Raw genomic sequence first — 15823 nt, 5'->3', positions numbered from 1 at the left:
CGCCAAATAATTTTCAACTGTACGCGCGACGAAATTTTGGACTCGCTGCCATTCAGTGAGAGAATGTTGACCCAGGAACACGTCACTTTGCTGCGTGATGGCGACGGGTCAATTAATTCTAAAATCGTGTAAAGATGACTAAAAACGTTACCCATTTACTTTAAAAAGAAAACATGTCAATGAATATATCATTATTGTTACTAATAGAACATACGTTAAAGTGCCCACCACCACCCGTCATATATGCACAACCGTGGATATGCACGGCCGCTTTCTATGACGCTTTAAACGTGTCTGAAAGAAGTGATTTTAAGTGCTCATTCCGTCCCGAGACGGAGCCGCACGGGACTGATGCTGCAACCATGCACCGTAGTGCTGAAAGAAGAAAGTTAAGAAAGAAAATGTTTGTTTTTGGACTGGCTCTGCTGTCCGCTGACGTTAAGCGCTTTGTGTACCCGCATACTGAGTGTCACGAATTGAAATGGATGAGTCTACAGAAGAGTCGGGACTATCCCGCTCCCCATACGACGCTGCAAATTTCTCAAATGCCGCAAAGTTGGCCTCGGTTGCTACCAGATCTCCATGACCAATTGGGCCCGTGTGAGGACGGACCCTGGCAAACAGCTCCGCTCGTTCGAATTCCATAAGCGGGCAATCCCAGAGGATGTGTTCAACATCTTGGTGGTCATGCCCGCAGGTACAACCCGGCCCATCTACTATCAAGCCAAACTCGTGGAGTCTGGCGGCGAAGTTGCCATGGCCGGTGAGGAACTGGCTAATCCAGTGCGAAGGTTGGAGTCTTCTAGTTTGGTGCCTGCAGAATACGTCTGGAAAAAAACGGTAAGTGTGCCGCCCCTTGGGGGAGGCGGTCCACCTCACCTGCCATGCCGCAAATGCGGTCTTGTACACAATGTCACTTACAGTCTTCCTGTAAGGAACGTCCTCGGATCTCTGCGGTGGTGTCAGATGGACACCGGCGAGTATTGTGCTGATCCCCCTCAAGAGGAGGGTGATCGATCCTCTGACTTGGACGTGCAGATCGAGGGGTAGCACCCCCGCGAGTACGGCAAGCGCGTCAGTAGAAGTTGTGCGGTAGGCTTTGGTAAGCGAGATCAGCGCAAGTCGCTGCCCGCTTAATAGTGCGCGTCTCACGAGAGTTAAGGAGTTTACTCGAGAATGCCAAATGCTGGAGGCGTAACCGGCAATTCCCATGAAAATTGCGCCGTATGCAACCTTAAGGGCTCTAGGCTTAAGTCCCCAATTGCTGCCCGCCATTCGGGCCATTCTCTGATAGGCCGAATTGGCCTTAGAGACGGCCGTCTTGGCGTGGTGAACGAAAGACAGCTTGTCATCAAGAATTACTCCCAGATACGTAACCCTTTCGGAGAAACGCACTGAGGTCTGGCCAAAACGAACCGTGGGCGGCCGTCGAGTTATGTTGACCCGAGAACTACCCCTGAGGAGGACAGCTTCCGTTTTGCTCGGGGCAAAGGTCAGCTTGTTCAGCGACCCCCAATTAAGGATTCTGCCCAAGGCGTCCGTGGCTGCACGCTCAAGTGCCGGTCGGCTGGTCGCCCCAACAAGCAGGAGCAAGTCGTCGGCGTACGCAACGAGCGTGCAGCCCGGAGGCAGTGGCAGGGACAGAACGTCGTCAAACAGAATGTTCCACAGAAGGGGTCCCAGGACGGAGCCCTGGGGACACCCCATGGTGGTCCTCCTGTGAATCAGGCTGGGGCCGGAGTCGTAGGTTATCTCCCTATTGCTGAAGTAGCTTTGAACTAAGGCAAAGAGGTCCCCGGGGATCTGTTTCAGCCTAAGCTTTGCCAGAACCAAGGGCCACCACGCAGTATCAAACGCGCCCGCTATGTCGAGAAAAATCCCGGCAACGAGGTCCTTGCCAGAGCTCTCCACAGAATCGATCACAAAGCGAATCGCATCCTCGGTGGACTTTCCGGGTCTAAACCCAAATTGTCTTTGCGAGATTGGACAGTTTTCCGACAGGTGGGACTCAATCCTGCTGTTTATCAATCTTTCCAATATCTTCCCGAAGACGGGAAGGAGCGTAATCGGTCTATACGCTTTCGGGTCACAAGGAGGGCGACTGCCGGCTTTGGGGATCACCGTGAGATGACCCTTTTTCCAGCAGTCGGGGAATATGCCACTACTCATGCATTCTTTGTAGAGTTGCGTGATCTCGTGTGAGGCAAGAGACCACGCCCTTCTCGCTAGCGCGTTATCTATGCAGTCAAGCCCCGGGGCTTTGCCAATCGGGAGGCTGGCAAACAGGATCCCTAGCTCGGACATGGTAGTGGCTGCGGATCGCGGAGTGTTTAAGGGGAGCAGCGCATAGACGCGAAGCTGCTGAAATCGGTCGTTGTCAATGTCGAGCGACTCGTTGTCCTGCGGGATAAGAGCATCCAACAGGACTGTGGCGGACTCTTCAGAGCTATTGGTGAACGATCCGTCGGGGCGCCGTACCGCCGACATGACTTTTCCGGGCCGTAAGCCCAGCTTCATCACGCGGAAGGGGGGGCCCCACGGATCATTGCCACCCATTTCAGTGACGAACTCTCTCCAGTGCACCTTCTTAGCCTTACTGATTGCCTTTTTGAACTTGAGTCTAGTGGTCCTGTAGGTGACCGCAAGCGGATGGTCCGCGTGCAGCGGCCCCTCCAGCGATCTTCGCGCTGCTTGTAAGGCCCTTCTGGCCCTCCTCATTGTGTCTCTCAGTCTTGTCAGTCTCGGCTTCCACCAGGGTGCGAGGTTCGGCGGTCTCGGGGTCGTCCTTCCGATAGTGCCCTCCGCTTTTTCAATAATGAGATTCGTGAGGTCCTCAGCCGCAGCGTGCATGTCCTTTGGCGGAGGGCGCGAGGCCATCCTGTCCAGACCCTCAGCAAACTCGCGGTCAAAACGTACCCAGTCGGTTCCCTTGGTCCTGAAACGCCTCGGCAGTGACTCGCTCACAAGTGGAGCGAGAGACGCGTGGCCCCTCTCGGTCCTGTAGGCGAACGTGATCAGACGGTGGTCGCTTGCTGACGCTTCCAAATGGACAGTCCAGTTCACGACGCGTCCGGCAGAACCATTGGATATCAAAGTGACATCAATGTGAGATTCCCCATTGTTGGTAGAGAATGTGGCTGGACCATTAGAGTTATTCAGCACCGTCAGGTCGTGAGTTGCCACAAGTTCCTCGAGGGGCGCCGGATTGTCCCGGCCAGACCGCGGCCCCCGGGGGGCCCACAGCCATGATTGAACATTGACGTCCGCTCCCACTATAATCTGTTTGCCGCGGCATGCAACCAGAATTTTATCGAGCTGCTCGACGCATTTCAGGATGTTTACGCTGAATTTAAAGTAAGAAGAGACCACCACAATGGAGTTCCCCGATCGGTCGGAGACCTCCGCTACGGCAAAGAGTTTGCTCGACAAGTGGGCAAGGTGTAGCACCACTAGGGTAGGATTCGCAACGAAGATGCAGGCCATGGACCCCAGGCCGTGGTGCATTACCCGACCCCCACTGAAACCCAGGTTGGGGCCGTAGGAGTAAGGCTCCTGCACCAGGACCAAATCGATGTCCATTTCCCGAACCGTCTTGATCAGCTCCGCCGTTATAGCCTTCCCTTTGCCCGCATTTAACTGACCGAACCGAATCATTGAATCGAATAATCCGTTCGGTTCCGCTCCTGTGCCATTGCGTACTTGCGCGCTGGGCAATCTGGGTCGATCGCTGCATGTTGATGCGGCTTCTTGTGCCTGGCGCAGGCCGGGCACTTTCCGGGGGCCTTAATATTAGGGCATTCAGCCCTATCGTGTCCTTCCTCGGTGCAATGGCCGCATGTGGCGCTTCTCGCCGAACAATTCTTTGCCATGTGGCCGTAAAGTGACACCTTGTGCACTTGACGACGCCACAAAAGTCTTTGGTTGGGAAGGATTCCCATCCCATATATATGCGCCCGTCATTGATGAGCGCTTCCCTCACCTTTGCCGGGACCGATATCACCATGTGACATTTTCCGATTCTGGGGCCTGCCCTGTGGCTCAGTTTAACATGGCGGTATGCCTCCGAGGGGAGACCCGTGACCTCTTGAGTGTTGGCCTTAATGGCTTCCTTAAGGTCGTCCTCCGTCGTCTTGACCGGCACGTTGAATACAATTATCCGCGGGAGCCTTTTTCCTGCGATTTCAGCCCGGAGACCGGCCTCCTTTAGACCAGGAGCGGCGGCCAGTCGTTTGGCCTCTTCCTCGGTTCTGGGGTGAATGATTACCCCACCTCCACGTACCATTCTCAAGCCCGTTATTTGGACTTTTAGTTCCGCGGGCACGATGGCTTTCTTGACGACTTCTTTAGTGGCCGGAGACTCCATTCCTTCTTGTGTAGGAAAAAAGAACACGCCGGGCCTTGCGGCGGTTGTTGGTGGCACAATTGGCCATTCCGGAGAAGTCTGTCTGACCGGCTTGGCGCCTTTTCGAGTGATGTCGCTCCAAGAATACTTGGTTCCTTCACTGACTGCGTCACCAGTGGCAGCGGCAACCGCGTTTATGTAGGAGGCACGATCTTCCAGTATGGCTTTGCTGGATTCAAGCTTGATTGCGAGAGACCAAGTCTCCGCGACGACTGCCTCCAGTTCCATTGTTATCGCCTTAATTGTCGATGCGGGGATATTTCCGTCGCCGGAGAGTAATTCTTTCACTCTTTGGATTGCTTGAGCAACCTTAGTAGCCCCGTTTTGTGAGTCCGTAACATCCGAGTCGGCTATCCTACCCCCGGGAGGGGCAACGCTCTTTGGATTCTTGGCGTTTGGCCTCGGGGTTTCCTCGGAGTCCTGTGGTATTTCCTCAGCCAGGGAACGTCTTTCCTTCCTGACCTTTTTGACCTTCTTGTTGGCCTTGGTGGCTGCCGCCTCTTCCCTCTCTTTTCTTTCTGTGGCCGCTTGGCGTTCGGATGCTTTGGCTTTCACGGCAGCTTCCGCTAGGATTTTTTCCGCTTTCAGATCCGCAGCCTTTCGAGCAAGGATTTTCGCCTTTGTGGCAGCCTCCGCCCTAGTTCTCACCGTTTCCTTTTCGGATTTGGTGGTGTCAAGCACTGCATCTGTGTCAGAGTCCTCGGAGGAGGGGTCGGATTGCGTATTGTACCAGTCCTCGGGAACTATTGGCTTATCCCCTCCCGGGGGCGGATCGACTGCAGGTTTTCCCATGCCGTTGCTTTTCTTGTGGAGTTGCTGTGGAGAAGCTTATTATATAATATATATATATAAGATTAGTGGCATAAGTAAATGACTAAAGTAAAAGAAAAAGTAAAAAAAAAAAAATTTAAAAATTAAAAAAAAAATTATATATTTTTTCAAATTATTGAAAAAAATATTTAAAAAAAAAAAAAAAAAATGTTATTTAAAAAAAATATTAAAAAACTATTTAAAAAATCCTTTTTTAGAATTATAAAAAAAAATTAAAAATATTTCTAAAAATATATATAAAATATATATTCTTTATTAAAGAAACTAGGTAAATGATAATATTCAATTCAATAAAATAATCTAAATTAAATTTAAACTTAAAATATATATGCAAGTAATATTATTAATAAAAAAGTCCCTCGAAGTTTTCGATTTCCTCCAGTAGTTTCGAGAAACTTCTAGAAGGATTTGCAGTTAAGTGTAATTGCTATGCGGATTTCGAAATTCGATTCTTCCAGATCATTCGAGAAAGTTCTGGAAATCGTTCAAATCAAAACATGAATAATTTGCACGTGTTCGGGGAATGGTACAATACAAATTATGGTTTTTTGGAGCTAGAATCGGTTGGTCTGAACCGAATTTCTTCGGACAAACACCAAAACGTTGAGGGCACATACGCCTGTATCCCACAAACAATTTATCACTATAGCCCAAAGGGGGCCTTCACAATGTCACAAATAGCACAAAAAAGACAAAAAAAAAATGGTTTTCACTCGATTCACGAAGAACCCTGAAATTTTCCGAAAACTTTCCGACGACTTCGAATGCAAGGGGGCTCCCGTCGACGCCTGGGAGCAAAAACCGACTTTTCTGAAACACTTTCTCGTGACACTTTATCAAAAAACTAACATTCAAAAAGATTTTCCGGTTTTACGGCTTTCCGGAGGAATCTCTCGGAAAAGTTTTGTATCACCAGGTTGACATTCATGAGCCAAAACAGAGAAACCTTTTTTTTTTCAAAATCGGATGACTTTTCGATTTTTAAAGCACAAAAGACCCGGGAGCTACACGATGTACGTCTTACTCGAGAGTTTGTGGCAAAGCCAGTCCTACTAATAGAACAATAAACAGAACATAAAATGGACGTATGTTGGATTAATATGAAAAATAATAATTCGTTTGACAGGCGTCATTTTCACCCGCCACCCGCAATCCGCGCATCGCCTAGCAACGATCTTTTTAGACCGTGCCTCAACTAATGCATGGCCTTAATGATTATCATTATCTGCTCAACAAGTGTTACCCGGAAAATTCATTCAAGTGATTGAAGTATAGATATATGTTTAACAAATGCAGTCATACTGTAGAGTAGGGATTCCAATCCCGGGATCCCGAGCTATTTTCGATACCTATGAATCCCGGGATTGATAAACATAATCCCGAAACTTTCGGGATTGATTTTTTTATCAATTTTTATGGAAAATAAAATAAAAACGAAAATATAACAGAAAACATAGTTTTAATAACAAATAACTACATTAAAAATAAACTGAGTTTGAATGAAGTTTGACTTATACCCATGTGTAAGTTGCCGATTCATTTTATTTTTTCATATAAATAATAAAAATGAGAAAGATTGAAAAAAAACAATGCTTCGCACTATTAACAAAGTAATTCCACCATGATCTCATACGTTTTACGGCAGTTTCATATTTGGCTGACTAATTAGATTTATGAAGTGGAAAGGCCATAAGTACACCGTGATTTGCTTTACTATTTTAAATCTCGCTAACCCATTCAGTCTTTACTATCAGAAACAGCAATCTCACATTAAATTCACATTATTATTTATATTACAATAATATTTATTCCATTAAACTTATGTATTTCCAAGATTGAACGTATACAATATTGACAATAAATGTCTTAAATAGTATAAATTATACTAGATTTATTTTTGACCGGTTTTATCAATGTTATTTGTAAAAATAGAAAATTTATAATAACAATGGAAAAAAATCTCAATCCCGGGATTGTCAAATTGTGATCCCGAAATCCCGGGATCAGAATTTTGGCTCGGGATTGGATTCCCTACTGTGGAGTAGAAAGTAAATGACTATAGAAACGCTCTAAAACTGGATCGACGAACTCAAAAAGGTTGACATACACGTGGCAGTAAATAATTAGGGACCAAGAAGAAGGAAGAGTAGAATGAGCTCAGGGAGGCAGTGGACTACTACCAGTAATGATGATAGTTATTTTATGATTATGACATCAACTTAAAAATATTATAATCTGTTGTATAAAATTTATATTATAATGAAATATTTTCTTCTTTGAAGAAGATGGAAGTTTAAATCTGGAATATGCGTATAATAATTTTGTTTATATATATTTTATTACATATTTTAAACATAATCAGTTCTAAATGAGTGTTTTTATTATTACACAATAATCAGTTTTAGTGAGCCAGTATTCAAAGTACCCTCAGTTAATAGTATTTATATGAAAAATTTTACCGTATAGAAATGCCCGAAAAATCTCTTTAGTTTGGTATGTAGCAGAAAAAATGTGAGTTAAAGAGAAGATAATAATAATATTATGTTATATGATAAACGACAGATACTACAGCATACAAATATCGAAAAATAGCAGTTTTTATACAATTCCTCAAAAAAAAAAAAAACTGGAATGTGTTATTTTCAGTGTTTGTATGATAAATCATTACATATTATTATCAAATTTATAGATGCATTAACAGAATACATTCTTATAATAAACGGCTGAATTATTTAATATATCACAGGTGGGCTCGAAAGTTGAGCGTGGTTATAAAGTTATTCGCAGCACTCGAAATGGAAAAGTTGACGAACCGGAGCTCTCGAAATTTTTTTGAAGATATTAAAATAGTTATAATTTTTTATGTGTATTTTATAAAAAATAAGCGAGTTAGATATTTTGTTATATATGGCTTATCTAGTTCAGACGGTCAAATTTTTTTTTTCACGAGATGGAGCGATAATTTTATCGATTTTACCAACCCGGTGATCCGGTGCGCTCATGGTTCATTCCGAGTCCTGGTTATTCGACAGTACTAGATACAGATCATCACCAGCAGCGTAAATCAATCCACTGCCATACAAATGCATTCATATGCATATCACATTACTATCGGTTCTATACTTTGTACTTCCGCAGAACAACTATTTTGTCGATTCAGCGACCTTTAGGTTTTCGGATGTTTTCTACCCCTTGGTTACGACTGGACGAATGTTTAAAATGTTTTGCTAATTCTATAATACCCGTATTTGTTCTCTTAACTAATTACTTCAGTTTTGTATTTAAATAACCCAAAAAGTACCACTCCATACCATCTTGTACTTTTCAAAGTCTCTGAAACTCTTTATATAGCTTAGTGTTGTAAATGCAATGAGAGGTAACTTTTGTTGACAATATTTATTCGCCCTTTAACATTCCAGCCCAGTTTAGATCTGCGAACAATTCTACATAACATAAATTTAACTATATAAATTTGTTGTTAAAAACCAACTATATATGTGGTTCTTCAGCTGTCCGAGTTGATTGTCATGAATAAGGATCTCGTTTCGGTCAACTAAGCAGTTGAAAATTACTAATCTATCAGAAAGAATATTTTGTAGGAAGGTTTTGTGTGTATTTTGAAATGATTGGTATGATATTATAAGAATTAATGTAGGTATAACACCACTTTTGTAAACCTAAATATCATTAAGAAAATATACATAGCAACATTCTTTAATTTTATTACTCTATGATGACAAACTTACCCCATTTTCCTTCATTAGGTTTGCACGTCAGGAGGGTGGCATATTGTTTATGACTCACTACCCTTAATAATATACAACTTACTCTTTCAAAGGGACAGTTCCGTCATGTTTTATTCAGAGTAGCTTAGCTTTTTGGTCGTAGTCACTTTTTGTAATGCGATTAGAACAATCATTAGTAATTTGTGTCTATTTATTACACTATTCATAATAGGCGACGCTTAAACACGATTGGACCTTTACAGTTTTTAAACTTCAAATTAGTATGTTATTTCAAATAGTTATATAAATGGTAGACATAATGAATAAATATTAGGATATTATGTATATAATATTTTGTTACCTATTTAGAATAATCGTTCTAATGATCAATGTCTTTATATTTGATTGTATATAATTAATAGTCGGTAATAATTCATTTCGTGTTCGTTGCGATGGGTCTTGTTTATGGTTGTTGATTTTGGTTGCTATGGTTTTCTACTGTTATATTTTCCGTCTGTCGCTGGTGTTGCCATCTCTGCTGCCACATCTATTTCAACAATAAAACCAAAGAAAAATAGCTTAAATACAAAAAATTAGATACAAGTACATTTTTTTATTAGATTATAAATTTACTTATATCACATTTGCGGAGTAGAATTGGAATTTATCACCATTTTCGATCTGTTAACTTGATATCGTATATATTTGCCAGCTGTTAACAAGAGCGTGGTTTCTTAAAATGGCGGGCTGTTGTACCACAAATGATGATGGTGTACATCAACTCATATTTTTTTAAAACGTGTTTCGCAGACATGGTGAAATTTTTCATGCATAGGTATCAAATGTAAATTTCAGTGTTGCTTGTTACGTGTCGTATAGACATTATGTAATAGGTATGTAGTGACTACTACGTGATTTATCTTGACGTTCACGATGGCCGAGCGGCTAACGCGTCGGCTTATAATGTCGTGGGTCCCAGGTTTGAATCCTGGGTCTGGAAAATAGACATTGTTTTTAAATGTGTTTTTGGAGTCGGAGTATGGGCCTCATGGCCCCCACAAGGAGGAGGGGGAGGCTGACAAAGCTCTAGTCTGGGGGCCCGGGCTCAGGAAGGGCCCGGCGTGACGAGTCGACTAGATAAGTGAGATAAACAAATATCACAAATTTGCTCTAATAGTAAAAAAAGTCGCCTGTGTCGCTATTTTACTAAATTGATATTAATAATTAAAAATATTTGGTTATACGATGCAATTTTTAACTGTATTTTAATGGCTGTACATATTAAAAATACAGAAAATCGCCAAAAATACACTTTTGTTTTACCACGTACACCATTTGGAAAATGCTATTGCAGCGCGTCACACTGCCTTTACCCTTAGCGATAGGTAGGGAGGCTCGCCGAACATCTTAGCCTGGGGGCCCGCTTCAGGATGTGGGGCCATGATGGGCCTGTTGGGTTGAGCAAGTGGCTAACATCTATTTCTCGTGAAAACAAAAATCTGTTAATACAAGCCTCCAGTCTGTGGAGGGCTATGTGATCTTCTTCGAGGGTCGGACATGGTTAAAAAAAATATCTTCAAAAAGCACTGTTTGGCGTTGACTTTGGTTAGAGAAGTGATTGGGTCGTAATTTTTTGAAAATCATGCCGGAAAAGTGTTAGCTGTGAATGGAAGACGCCATCTAGGGACGATAATATTTTTATGGTGTCTACCAGGAAATATGTATTCAGAATATTTTTATGTTTCATCTCTACGTGTCACACGGCGCATGCCACAATCACACACGTGTTACAAGTTTTCGTTCGTTTTATATTTCTTTGTGTTGACATCAATTGACCACCCACATTTTGCGATTTAGCATTGTTAGTCTTTTTCTTTGAGCTTATGCAAAGAATAAGGATGTAACAGAAATTATGCTAACAAGCCACAAGCCGTTTAAGGGATGGAATACCATATCATCATGTTAGTTATCAAATAAATTGGGTCACAGTTATAGAATTAATATTGTCGTTCAAAGAATACCATCATACCATAGAAATCAAGAAGGCATTTGTATGATATTATATTTCATACATAATTCCTAAGTCTAAAATTTGTTTTGATAATTACAAACCTAAAGTTTAATAAATATGTCTAAACAAAACCTCATACCTAAAAATTGGATCATACTTTTCATAAAACTATAACCTTCAATATATTGTAGTTGAAAATATGAGGCTAAGCAATTTATTTATTATTTAATAATAGACAGCATTGTTTTTGACAGATTTTTGCCATACCGAAATTTAAAATAAATCGACGTTAGGTAAAATTCACATTCAAACTCCAACAAAAAACTTATAATGAACAGGTCTTGTATATATATCGAATAGATGTAGTTGTTTATTTAATTTATGGGGTCACTAATCTGTAGCAGTTTGGTTATTAAGTTTATGTTTTTGAGATGTGGAGTCAGAATTAATTAATACATATAACTATTTTTGATAGACTTCTTTGACGTGACTTAAATTACAATACGATCTAAGTACGTCTTTTTTGAAGAGTGCTGCATTATCGACTGCGAGCGTTCATTGCAGGTTTTGTCGATAAATGTTACTATATAGGTACTTAAATATCATACTAATATATAAATACAATTAAAAAAAATCTATTATGGGTATTTAATTAGGTATGTAAACATATTATTCCCCCCGTATATAACAATATATTATACCCGCCGAAAATTTAAGCTCGAAAGCTACTGCACTGTTTTCCAAGCAGACATAGTGGCTATCAGAGAAACTCTCGAGTGGACACTGAAAAGATTAAAGTTCCACAGATACAACTATGTCAACAAGTTATTCTCAGATAGCCAATCCAGTCTGGTAGCTCTCCAAAACCAATCATCCACATACCCACTAGTAAGGGACATTTTAACACTATCAATATATCTTGGAATGATAGGAACAAACGTTAGATTCTTCTGAATAAGAAGTCACACAGGGATAGCCGGGAACGAGGAAGCTGATAAATACGCTAAACAAGCCACAACAGATAACAGACCTTCAACCTACACACACTTCCTCCTAAGTTCCGCAAAACAAAAACTAAACGAAGACACAATAGAGCTACGGAATAACAGATACACAACATCCGCCACAGAATCAATAACGCAGAATACTCTGCCATCATTCCAGGAACATAAAAATATCACACGAACTCACACAGATACTAACAGGCTACGGAGTAGTGCGAGCCTATCTAAAAACATTTAAATTGAGGGACGATGTCTGTTGTCCATGTGACGGCCACACATCTCAAACTGTGTGGCATGTCATCAACGACAGCCATATACTAGAAAATGAGTGATGGGCTCTTAGGATTATATGTAGACAGCATAACCATGAAATTTACATCCAAAAATCTTACGAAATACTAAACAACAAAACAACACAAGAACACTGCACAAAATATTTAATTTTGGCCATAAAGAAAATTAAAGATGTAAATAGAGGAACATCTACAACCTACAACTACACATCAATACAACTAACCCTCCCAACCAACCATAAGTTAGCCATCTAATCTGGCAAAACTGTCTATTTCGCTCTAAATTTTAACACAGCCAAGAAAAGTGCTGTTAAAATATAGCACTTATTGTAACAATAATTATAATATCTCAATACATAAATATGATAAACTACACTCGATAGCCAACGATAGCGGCCGATAGCATTCTTGTGTATAGAATAGACCAGGTTTATCGTGGGAGTTATCGAGTCGTGTTGAAGTATTACAAAACCAGTGTCGGGTGTAGGTACCTATACATATTTTCATTAATATTAAAATGAGTCTGGTAAGATATTTGAAAATATAATGTAAGCTCAGTTTTATAATTCATTGGTGGCAATTTACTATCTTAGGTACCATTAATGTGTTTAACAAATCGAAATGCCTTGCACGTCATAAATTGTATTTATGGTAACAAAATGTATTATGCACTTTCAGGCTTATCATTACACAAGCGGTAGCTGTATAACTGAATAATTCAGATTAAAATGTTATGTCAACAGCAACGAGCTTATACAGCATTACACCTATTTTTACTTAGAAGTTTTGTATGTATATAAAATGAAATTAAACTAAAACTGGTACATATTCTGAGTGGTCAAAAGTTAACCATTGTTATAATATAAAATGATTACAAGATAAAAAGAACTTTTTATATACAACGTTTTTAAATCTTCTGTTAAATCATATAAACTTGACTTGACTAGCTTAAACGATCAAAAAAAATTGTACTTGTTAGAAATAATACTGAAATGTCATTTTGACATTTCATATTTATTTCCATAGTAATATTAATAATTATATTAATAAAATGTCCCACTGAGGCGGACGAAACCGGTCCTAATCTATTGATTAAAAGTGGAATAAGTACTACAAAAAAATTGCGTTTTATTAAATAAAAACAACAATACAATGCAGTTCCACCATGAATTGACAGTTAACAAAATAAAAGAAATATAGGACTATGATAAAGTTTCTTAAATGTAATTTATATAAATGAGTAGATATAATATTTTTAAAGATTAAATACCTACTGCAGTAATATACATCCTCGTTATTAATGTATTCATGTTCCTAGAATATCGAGTTTCATTTTTAGATAAAAAAATCCAACAGTAACGATTCATGCTAAACATAATCGCAACAGGCTATTAGATATTAACAACCCGAATTACATAAGTATTATTATGTATTGATAATTTTTTCAATACGTGGTAGGTACTTCAAATAAATTTTCAATATTGCTCATATTAGTATTGATTATATTATTAATTTATAGAAAGTATAGAGTGATAAGATATTTAAATTATTAATATGCAGTAGGTACATTTGAAATAAAATAAAATTACTTATTCATAAGAGATCATTAGGGATACAAAAAAAAGAGTTTTAAGTAATTATTCGTAGTAGTCCATTACGTAGGTATGTTGATATTTTCTATTTTACATGTACTTGCCTAACAACAATATTGTGTTTGTCATTATTTACAATTAATTAAACTTCACAATTTTGATAAAGAAATGAAGTTTACAATACTTATATTTTATGACGTTATATGTATGTATCTATTTACTAAAATCCTGATAAAAGTCGCAGGTATTATACAATTAAAGCATCAAAACAACGCGCGATTCGCATTAATCATGTATCAATGGCTAAATAATTTATTGTTTTTAATTAATAAATACCATATTATGTAATTGAGTGAATTATGTACTGGTTTATTGTCCGACCACTACGGATTCGATTCCCATTAGAATTATGTAATTTTATTAAAGCTTGGTAGTTATACTAATTCTGATTGTTTCATTTACTACACTAGTCTCATTGGGCCTCACTGCCTATTGTAGTGTTTACCAATAAATATTATTATGTATAATAAAAATATAATATATAACGTCTAATTTGTCAAATTACATAATCAATATAAATATATAGTTCAGCACCATAATCGAATAATATAATACGTGTGTGAATACACGTGTACAATACACGTTTTCCTTATAATACAATGCATATAATATCGTCGCCCCAAAAGCAAAAGGGCACTTGTACATAAATTGAGTTTTGAGAAAAACGCATTTTAAGTGTTTTTGCAGTGAAAAAAATCGTGGAGAGGTTATTACTTAATATTTTGAAATGAAATTTGGAACACATATTATGACCTAATTACTCAAGATTGAAATGCATTTTTTTTTTATAATTTGTCAATTTTTGATTTTTAAGAGGTTTTAAGTCACATGTTATCTTTTTCCTATATGCATTTATGAATAGCTTTATATTCATCTTTTGATTTGCGAGCGTCCACTTTACGCTTATTATGATCTTCCAAAATATTTATTTGGGTCTTTTTGTCTGCTGCCAACATGTTTGTAAATTTTTCACAAATTTCACAAGTGCCTTTTTTCTGCAACGAAATTATTTTTTTTGTTCAAAGGGCCTTACTCACTTTTAAATAATTACACATGTTACCTTTTTCCTATATGATTTTGTAAACATTGCACATAGTTCCTAAAATCGTGTACATGTTATCTTTTTCCTATACATTAAAAGAAGATCAGTTTACAAATACACAAGAAACCTTTATTTTCTTTGCTCAATTGTGAATTCATGGGTTTTGCTTCACAAATGTCGTTTGCCCATAATGTAGAGAAAAAAAATACGAAGAAAACTGCATTCATAACTCAAAACCGTCAAAATTGCACATGTGCCCTTTTGCTTTTGAAGCGACGATATTATCATGTAATGAAGTCTCCGTATATTATTAATTGAGTAAGCAAACAGTACCTATTTTATTTATATCAATAATATTGAACTCAACACGTTCTATTACAAAACAGTTCTTTTTTTAGCCGATAGATGTTTTATTATCATGAGTGTATAATTAGAAAACGGTTTGTCCTTATTTAGTTTACTTGTTAAAAGAGACAAAATTTTATTAAAGCAATTAATTAAAAAAAATATATTGGTAATGTCTTTATATCTGAAATCATATGTTAATGGTTCAGGAGTTATTTATTATTATTTCACGGATATTGTTTCACAAATTCGATATAACATAAACGAACAAATAAAAAAAAATATATTGGACGTATTGGATATGCACGTATTGGATCATACCAAAGAGATGACGTAGCGGTCGGACATTTCGGACATGGCTCAAGGGATGGTAGAGGGGACATGCTTGTGGAGTTTGCTGAAACCAACAATCTTCACATCATGAATTCCTTTTTTCAACATAAACCTACACGTAAATGGACGTGGAGAAGCCCGACAGGAAGGACCAGCAAAATCGATTACATCCTCACTGACAGAAA

The sequence above is a fragment of the Rhyacophila brunnea genome, unplaced genomic scaffold, assembly GCF_057557595.1.
Source record: "Rhyacophila brunnea isolate RB1 unplaced genomic scaffold, BYU_Rbru_1.0 scaffold_3, whole genome shotgun sequence".
Taxonomy (NCBI): Eukaryota; Metazoa; Arthropoda; class Insecta; order Trichoptera; family Rhyacophilidae; genus Rhyacophila; species Rhyacophila brunnea.
The sequence above is the reverse complement of the archived record's forward strand: the minus strand, read 5'-3'. Positions refer to the sequence as shown.